The 9,067-nt window shown below is 39.7% G+C and overlaps 1 long non-coding RNA gene across 1 annotated transcript; it reads left to right on the forward strand.

Annotated features, from left to right (window-relative positions):
• Positions 1–1,497: 1,497 nt before the first annotated feature.
• Positions 1,498–2,420, forward strand: LOC140006416 (uncharacterized). Its single transcript, XR_011814019.1, has 2 exons — positions 1,498–1,567; positions 2,201–2,420. It is a non-coding gene; the product is annotated as an uncharacterized lncRNA (long non-coding RNA).
• The last annotated feature ends 6,647 nt before the right edge of the window (positions 2,421–9,067 follow it).

Raw genomic sequence — 9,067 nt, forward strand, 5'->3', positions numbered from 1 at the left:
TCTTGCTCAAGGTGAACCATCCAACCATTTGATCTTGCAATTTCTCCATAAAATCCCTTTATTTAGTGATAGTGAGTGATTTGGTGAAGCTTTCTTGGAGAGCTAAGGTGTCCTCCTACTTCCTCTCTCTTGTTTTCTTGGTAAGTGATGCTCAAACTTCCTCCTACACCTAATGATGCTTAAGTTATGCTTAGTAGTGTTTAAAGTGCTGAAATTTCTGGTTTTTATCTTGGTTTGAAGTGATTTGGTGAAGTTTTTCTATTTTTGAGGAATTTTCTGGTTTAATATGAATGTGATGTTGTGGTCATCTATGATGGTTGATGATGAGGGGGAATGACTCTAGTAGATGTGAATTAGTGATAATTACAACCAATTTTGGGTTTGGAATGAATTGTGAAAATATAGGGTTTCAAAACCCCTAATTCTGTCCGGTTTTAGATCATAGGGTTAGAGGCCGAATTGAACTTTGCTCAAAACATGAAAGTTGTAGGTATTGATGAGTTTGAAGTGCCTGAAAAATTGCAGGTCATTTGGAGCAGTGTAGAGTGAGATATGTCGTTTTTACTATTGCTGATCTGGGTTGATCAGAATGCGAAAACTGCACTTGTAATCGGCCATTTTGACTGTAATTGGTTTGGATTTTGTTGTTGGTGTCTTATGATGAAATGTAGCTGGATGTCTTAGATAACATATGCCTTTGGAATTTCGGCATTTGGACTTGTATAGACTGAGTTGTGTTCATTACAGCATTGTGTGATTTGTAAACCTGCAATTACGGTTCAGGTTGTGGTATTCTGCATTTTTGACCTAGTTGTGCTAGGATTTGGACTGAGTGGCCTTCTACATTGTTGTAGCCCTGTCTTTTAGCTTCGAGATGGTGGGTCTTACACCCTCATCTGATAAGCGTAACGCATTTTGTGTCATTACCGCAAAAGTATGACGAAAACTGTTTTTTTGTTAAGGCCTAAGCTAATGCCATTTCTTAATTTCTGGTTTGCTATAATGCTTATATATGCATATGAAACCTTATTGGGGTTGTGGTTGGCATGGCTTTATGACTCGTTATCGAGTCTCATTGTACTTGCTTACATGTTTTAAGACTTACTCTTATTCCGGTCATTTCCTAGCTAACTTTTGTACTTGTACTATTTTGAGCCTAGTGAACGGCTTTTGGTAAATGAGATGAAATTTGTGTGAGATGTTGGGACTGATTTGAGGAAATAATGAAGCCTTAATGGCTGGAAAAGTAAGAATTTTAGGGGAGGTGCTGCCCGATTTTCTAGGCCATTTGGTTCCGTCAAGTTGAATTTGCCTTTTGGTGGAAATGAAAGGCTTTTGGGTTGTTTGCGCCTAAGTCTTCATGTTACCTTTTCGTTTCCAAGAAAATCATGTTTTGTACCCTTGCATTAGTATTATTTTGGCAAGGCATACGACTAGTAGTCGAGCCTCATGTGCATTGTGTTTACTCGATTATGGATGTGAACCTTCAATTGGATTTATTTTGGTTATTTTAGGGTTTCTTGGCGATTAAGGCCAATCTGAAGTAAAAACTTTTGAAGTTGAGCCGGTGAGTGTACCACTCCCCTTCATTGCTGTTTAACTTGATTTTTGCTCTGCAATCTGTTTATTTGTTCGAGACGAGGGTGTACTTTATCACACTCGTTCTCTAGTCTGATCATATGTCAATTTACTATGCAAAATTTGAATCTGTTATCTATGTCTGCATCTGTTCGGATTTCTATGACCTATGAGCTCAATCCTGTGGCTAAGTTATTCGAGTCGGGCCGGCAAGGGCCTGGACGATTAGATAACGAACCACGGTAGTCTGTTCGGGGATTTTGGGTATTGAGACCCTTGATTCCGGGTATACTCGAGTATTACCATTTTGTTCGTTTGAGGTGAGCGGGCCCGGTAAAGGGGTGTTTGGTGGACGGAATTCGGTGATAAGAGGGGTCTACGGACGCGTTGGTTCTATATACGTTGACGGAGAGTCAACCGGTTTGGATCAAGTACTGCGCTGGAAATTTGGCTCCTGAGAGCCACCCGTATCCTTCTGATTTGAATCATTGGTTCCTTTGCTTTACGTCTGACATGTGTGTCTGATTTGTTAAATGTGAAATGCCATGATTTTAATGCTATCTGTTTGGTACCTCATTGAGCGCAAGCTCACCCCTTTCTGTTCCTTTTGTTTTCCTTACAGGAAAATTTTGCCCTTTTGGTCTGGATTTGGCAAATGGCTGCCAAATTGAGCTAGTTGAACATATCTTTTGTATAGCTCATGTATTAAAACCCTAAGTGTACTTTTGGGGCGTTTTCTCTTTTGATTTGGCAAACCGTGTATATGTATTAACTTTTGAAAACTTTTGAATGTCCTTTTGGATTGTAATCGCTAAAGTTCAGATGTGAATGTTTGCGTGCTCTTTCGGTTGGGTTTTGACGGGTCGGTTACTATTCATGACCGACTCCGGATTTCATTTTTTTTTATTTTGGGTTATTTTACCATTTTGACCTATTTACGCTCGTTTGTAAGTTTCGGATCGCTATAGATAGTTCTAGTCTGCCTCGTTAGTCCTGGCGAGAGTTGGGCAGGCAGTCCGCTAACCCCATTGGTTCGCCTTAGGGGAAAGTGGGGCTGTTACAGCACTTCTATTCATACTATTACTATTTACTCTTAATGGTCTAAAAATAAGGGTCTAAAGTCCCTCAATTAATCGCGCATGTAGAAACGCGTATTTCCAATTTGTGCGCGATAAAGTGGAAATTCCAAGAAATTCTTATAACGATAGTATCACTAACTAATACTTAAGCATTTAAACATAAAATACCTATTTCAAGACTAATGTACAAGTCTCCAATTTTTCACGTTTATTGTATCCTCGATTCGATTATTGTCTCCAACGCGCATTCACTATTCACTCTAAATGAGCTTTCAAAAATAAATTTTCGAATCAAGGCATTTTTAAAATACTTGTAGGTCATAATTCCATGTAATTGAGTATAAAAAGGTTGAAATGAAATATTCGAAGTAAATGGCCAAATAAATATTTAAATGACCTCATAATAGGAATTTAAAATAAGAAAATTTGCGAGTCCTCACAAATAGTTACTTATTTTGATCTCTTGATTTGCCTGATAGGCTAGCAGTTGATTTAAGCCAACTGGTGAGATGACAAATTTGGGAGAGATGTGTAAGGAAATGGACATTCTTCGGAAGGAAGTAGAATTTTGAAAGAAATTGGCTGACTACTGGGAAGGAAGGTGGAAAAAAGAATATGCAAAGAAAATTGAATTGCTACGCAAGAACATGGAATTGGAGAAGAATACAAAGGGAACTCTCAAGCTGGTTAGGCCATGACATCTCGTGTGACTTGTGGATACTGTGATAAACCCAACCACACGGAGAATGAATGTTGGAAGAAATCGGGAAAGTGCTTGTATTGTGGTAGTGCCGAACGTCAGATTTCAAGTTACCTTAGTACCCCTAAAAAAAGGAAATACCCAATAGCTTGCTAGATCTACTTCAAAACAATCGAGTGTCAGAATAAGTGATTAATACCAATGATTGTAAGAGAGATCCAATTAGTAAAAACTGTGCAAATAGGAATGGATTTGACTCCACTCGAGAGATTTGGGGTTGTAGTTTTACCTTAATTTAAACTGGCACCTTTAGAAGTTGTAATCTTTTGTGTAGGGGATAAAGTCCTTTTGTTATTTTATACATTTGCAACTTAGCACGTTTTCTATGATTTTTTTGTATCTCCTTTCTTTTGAAATGATTTGATGAATTATCTTCACTTGGTGTAGCTATTATAATATTTTATGACTTATAAGATTTTACCTTACTTTATTTGATTTTATGACTTATATGTATATTTAATTTATTGTTTTCCCAACTTTAGACTTGTAATAAAATCATGAACGGCACCTGAGAATAGTTTACAAACCCCGAGAGAGCGCCAACTTTCATTAAGTTCAATAAATGTGAATTTGGTTAGAAGAAGTAGCCTTTCTAGGTTATACAATATCTAAGGAAGGAATTACTATGGACTCAGCTAAGGTGGAAGCTGTTTTAAGAGGAAATGACCAGAAAAAAATTCACTGAAGTTCGGAGTTTCTTAGGGTTAGTCGGATATTACCGTCGGTTTATCAAGTACTATTCTAAAACTGCAAGACCCTTAACTTAGTTGACTAAGAAGTATGGTAAGTTTATTTGGGATTCTAAATGTGAGGAAGGATTTCAAGAGTGAAAAAGTGCTTAACCAAGACACTTGTGTTAGCCTTACCAAGCGGAGGAGATGGTTTTGTAATTTATACAGATGTTTCAAAAATGGTTTAGAATGTGTATTGATACAACATGATAAGGTGATTACATATGCCTTTAGAAAGTTAAAACCTCACGAGAGAAATTATGCAACTCATGATTTGGAGTTAGCGGCTGTGATATTTTCATTGAAGAAGTGGAGACATTTCCTCTATAGGGTGACGTTTGAAGTTTTACTGACCACAAAAGCCTTAAGTACTTATTTTTTCCACAAGAGTTAAATTTGAGACAACGTAGATGGATGGAGTTTAGAGAATTATGATTGTACGATTAATTATCACCCAGGGAATGTGGTAGCCGATGCTTTATTTCAGCAAGTGCAAGAAGCAGGGATTGATGATCAAAGAATTTCACTTATTGAAAGAGGTCATATGCCGTTTGAATGATAGTAAATAGATTGACTATATCTGCTCAATTTCTAATGATTAATATGAAATACTCACTAGAGAAGCTAGCTAAACTATATCTGGATGAGATTATAAAGCTACATGGGATACCAGCAAGTATTGTATCTGACTGAGACTGTGAGAACCCGTAAAAACCCTAATATTTTCCTAGGGTTTATTTCCCCTTTAATTGCGTAATTTTTTGCATTTTCTGGCTTAAAAATATTTTCTTAGTGGATTTTATGAGCAATTATAGTTTTAAGATGATTTTTCTAGTATTGGAGAGTTTTTAGAAAATTAAGGATAAATAGTGGACGTGGGACCCACTAGTGCGATAAGTTCGGAAAAATTCGGCCAATAAGGTTAAGTTTCGGATACTGTGTAAAATTTATCGGGTGTTAAGTGATAAGTAGTGTGTGTGAAGTGATTGATGTGAGAGAGAAAAGAATGATAAGATTGCATTTAATAGAGTGACACATGTCACTTTCTTATTGGATACCTTTTATGAATCACTATTCACCTTTTGACATTTTTTTTGACTTTTGACCCAACTAAGTAAATATCCAAAAATTCACCAAAAATCATCATTTTTCTTCTCTTGTTGGCCGGCTCTCCTTAGCTCAAGAAGGAAGGGAACTTCTCCATTTTTCAAGCTTCCACTTGGTCCAATCTACCACAAACCAAAGCCTAGAGTTGATTTCACTCCATAAAAACTTTCCTTCTAGTGTTAGTAAGTAGTTTGGTGAGATTTGTTTGAAGGCCTAAGGTGCTCCACATCATCCTCTCTCTTGGTTCTTGGTAAGTGAAGCTTGAAACACCCTACTATCTCTAATGATGCTTATTTGGTGCTTAATGGAGGCATGAGAGGAGTAATATGTGATTTGTTTCTTGATTTGGCTTGTTATGGTGAAGTTTTTATTTTATTGGGATTTTTTCTGGTTTAATATGATCTTGATGTTGGGGGCTTGTATGATGAATTGTAATGGTTGGAAATGACTCTAGTGAGTGTGAATTATGGTTAAATGCAATCAATTTTGGATTTGGTGTGAAATTTGAAAAGTTAGGGTTCTTGAAGCCCCAATTCTGTCCGGTTTTAGATCACTGTGTTAGAGGCCGAATTTGACTTTGCTCAAAACATGAAAGTTGTAGGTATTGATGAGGTTGATGTGCCTGTAAAATTTCAGGTCATTTAGATTAATGTAGAATGAGTTATGACGAAATTACTGTAGCTGTTCTGCTTTGAGCAGAATGCGAAAACTGCGATAGTAATTGGCCATTTTGACTGGAATTGGTTTGGATTTTGGAGTTGGTGTCTTCTGATGAAATGTAGCGGAGTGTCTTAGCTAACATATGCCTTTGGAATTTCGGCATTTGGACTTGTAAGGACTGAGATATACTGATTACTGTTTTTTGTGTTTTACGAACCTGTTTTAGGAATTCTGGGTTAGTATTTGGCATTTTCGACCTAGTTAAGCTAGGAACTGGATTGAGTGGTCTTCTACATTATTGTAGCCCTGTTCCATAGCTTCGAAACGGTGGGTCTTACACCCCCAAACGATATTTGTAGTGAGAGTTGTACCATTACCGCATAATGAGTGTAAAACAGTTTTCTATTTGGGGCCAAGACTAAGGCCATTTTCTAATTTCTGGTTTGCTATTATGCTCATTTATGCATATGAAACCCTATTGGGGTTGTGTTTAGCATTGCTATATGACTCGTTATCGAGTCTCATTGTATGTGTTATATGTTCTAGGGCTTGAAGGTAGTGCACGACGGCTTGGTGATCGTGGTACATGAAATACCACTTACTTGCTTGGTGAGTATACTACTCACTTACTTGTTATAATGTGGCTTTGTGCTATGTGTATTTGATGCCTTGAAGGCTTATTTGGTTATTGGAAATGATTGAGGTGAGGGTGTCCTTGATCGCCCTCACCCCTCATGACTTTATTCGTGGCTATTGATTGTTTTACTGAAATACTGCACTGGATATATGAAATACTGCATTCCATTCATGGAAACTGATTTGGTGTCGTTGGACGAGTATCCAATGGCTTTACTGCATTTATGAGCTCAACCCCGTATGGTAGTTAATTGGATCGAGCCGGCGAGGGCTTGGTCGTGAAAATTATCATGCCACGGGGACTGTACTGGGGAACCTTGTGGTAATGAGACCCTTGGTTCCGGTAAACTCGAGTATTACCAAAAATATTACTGAATGGAGTGCGGGCCCGGTTGGGGTATGATAGGTGGAAGGAATGGAAGTAAAGAGTTGTCTACGGTTTGGTATTTTAACATTGACGGAGAGTCAATGAGGTTGGTTCAAGATTGCAAGCGTGGAAATGGGCTCTTGAGAGCCGACCGTATCCTTTTACCGTTTTGCTTCATTGCTTATTTGTGCACTTTAAATGAAGGTTCATTCTTATATGACTTTGATTGCTTATTGGGTGGTATACCACTGGGCTTTGGCTCATTCCGTGTTATTTGTTTTCCTTACAGGGATATAATTGCTTTTGAAAATGGACTGGATAGTCAATTGCCATACTGAGCTTGTAAATGTCTTGTGTATAGCTCTTGAAGTGAAACCCTAATGTATAACGGGTTCATTTCCTTTTGATAGGCAAATCGAATGTGTACTCCTTAATGAATAGTTTTGGCATGCCATTATGGTTGTAAATGTTGATTTCCGTTGTACATATATGCTTGGCTATGGTTTAGATAAATTTCGGCTTCGGTTTTCGTTTTAATTTTTTTTTTTATTTTGTGATTTTGACTCATTTGCGCGCATTGTTATGTTCCAGAACGTAATAGACCGACGTAAACTGTACCGTTAGTCCTGGCGAGAGCTGGGCAGGCAGTCCGCTAACCCCTTTGGTTCGCCTTAGGGGAAGGTGGGGCTGTCACAGGTGGTATCAGAGCCTAGGTTTGAATTAGCCTGGGTGTAATAGAAGTGCTCGACTTGAGGGTTTTATTGATTATGGTTTTTAAGGTTATTCATGTTATTTATTCCTTTGCTATAGGATGGATGCCAGTGGTGACCCGAGTGACCGTCCGGCAGGAGATCTTCCTCGTAGCACGTTGCCGCCGATTAGGTATCAACTTAGGCAGAAGGGGGCCGTGGTCCGTTGGAGCCCGGCCAGCCGCGTTCGACAGTGTGAGTGTCGTAGCAACTTTGCCTACCCAAATACGCTAGTTTTGTCGGTGGCAAAGGAACGCGAGGAGTTTGCTAAGGAAAATACTAAGCTTGAAGCTACGGTTGCTACATTGGAGGCTGAGGTGGCTCAGGCGAAGGCGACCAATGACAAGTAAGCCGCACGTATCATGGAGCTTGAGTATGACGTGAATGAGGCGGAGGACCGAGTTAATGACTTATGTGATCAACTCAGGGATGGTCGCGAGCGTGAGGTCAAGCGAGCTCGCAAAGTGAGGGGTCGTGCTGAGGCGATCCTTAACTTATGCGACGATGGACTCGAGGAATCTAGCGATGAGGCCTCGTATGCTGGGGCCGAGGCTGGGGAGGAGTCTACCCCATCGCCTGGGTCTCAGACCCCGGCAACCGACTAAACTATGATATCTAGGCACCTTTTGGCTAGTGGTGGCTTTTGAATGTACATAGGGATAGGGATAGAGCCTTAGCTAACCGTTTTTGATGTAGAGTTAGCTACGTGTAAATCTCTTTTGATAGGCCTATCCTCAGGTGGATCTTTTGTGTACGTACGTGCTTTGGCCGTACCTGACTGACTGCTTGTATATATGTGTTTGGCATGTATATATGTGTGATTGTGTTTATGCTTGGACTGTATAAATGTGTTTTTGTGCAAAACTTAAGTGTTACTTATATGCTTTGTTATTGCTTTGGTTTAGTACTTTTGCCTAGACCAAGTATACCTTATGGAAGGAACACGGAGTGGACGGGGACGTGGGCGTGGTAGGCAACCCACACCAGTTAGGGAAATGGGGGAAGCTTCTACTGGACCAAATCCTGAACCCCAGATAGACCCCAACGTTCAAATAGCTGCTGCTATGCAGCAAATGACCAACCTACTTGCACAGGTAGTGCAACAACAGGGCCAAAACCCAAACCCTAACCCCGGAAATCCTGGTAACCACGTTGAGAGCGAGGATAGAGCTCTTGAGCGTTTTCAAAAGTTTTCCCCACCAAAGTTTATTGGGGGACCCGACCCTGACGTCGCCGAGAAATGGCTGGAGAAGATGGTTGATATATTTGCGGCTTTACACTACCCGGACAAACGGCAGGTCACTTTTGCCGTGTTTCAACTGGAAGGAGCTGCCCGTTCCTGGTGGAACGTAATTAGGCAGAAATGGGAGCGAGAGCAGACACCGAGGACATGGGTGAAC

This window comes from Coffea arabica, chromosome 1c, assembly GCF_036785885.1.
Source record: "Coffea arabica cultivar ET-39 chromosome 1c, Coffea Arabica ET-39 HiFi, whole genome shotgun sequence".
In the NCBI taxonomy this organism is placed as follows: Eukaryota; Viridiplantae; Streptophyta; class Magnoliopsida; order Gentianales; family Rubiaceae; genus Coffea; species Coffea arabica.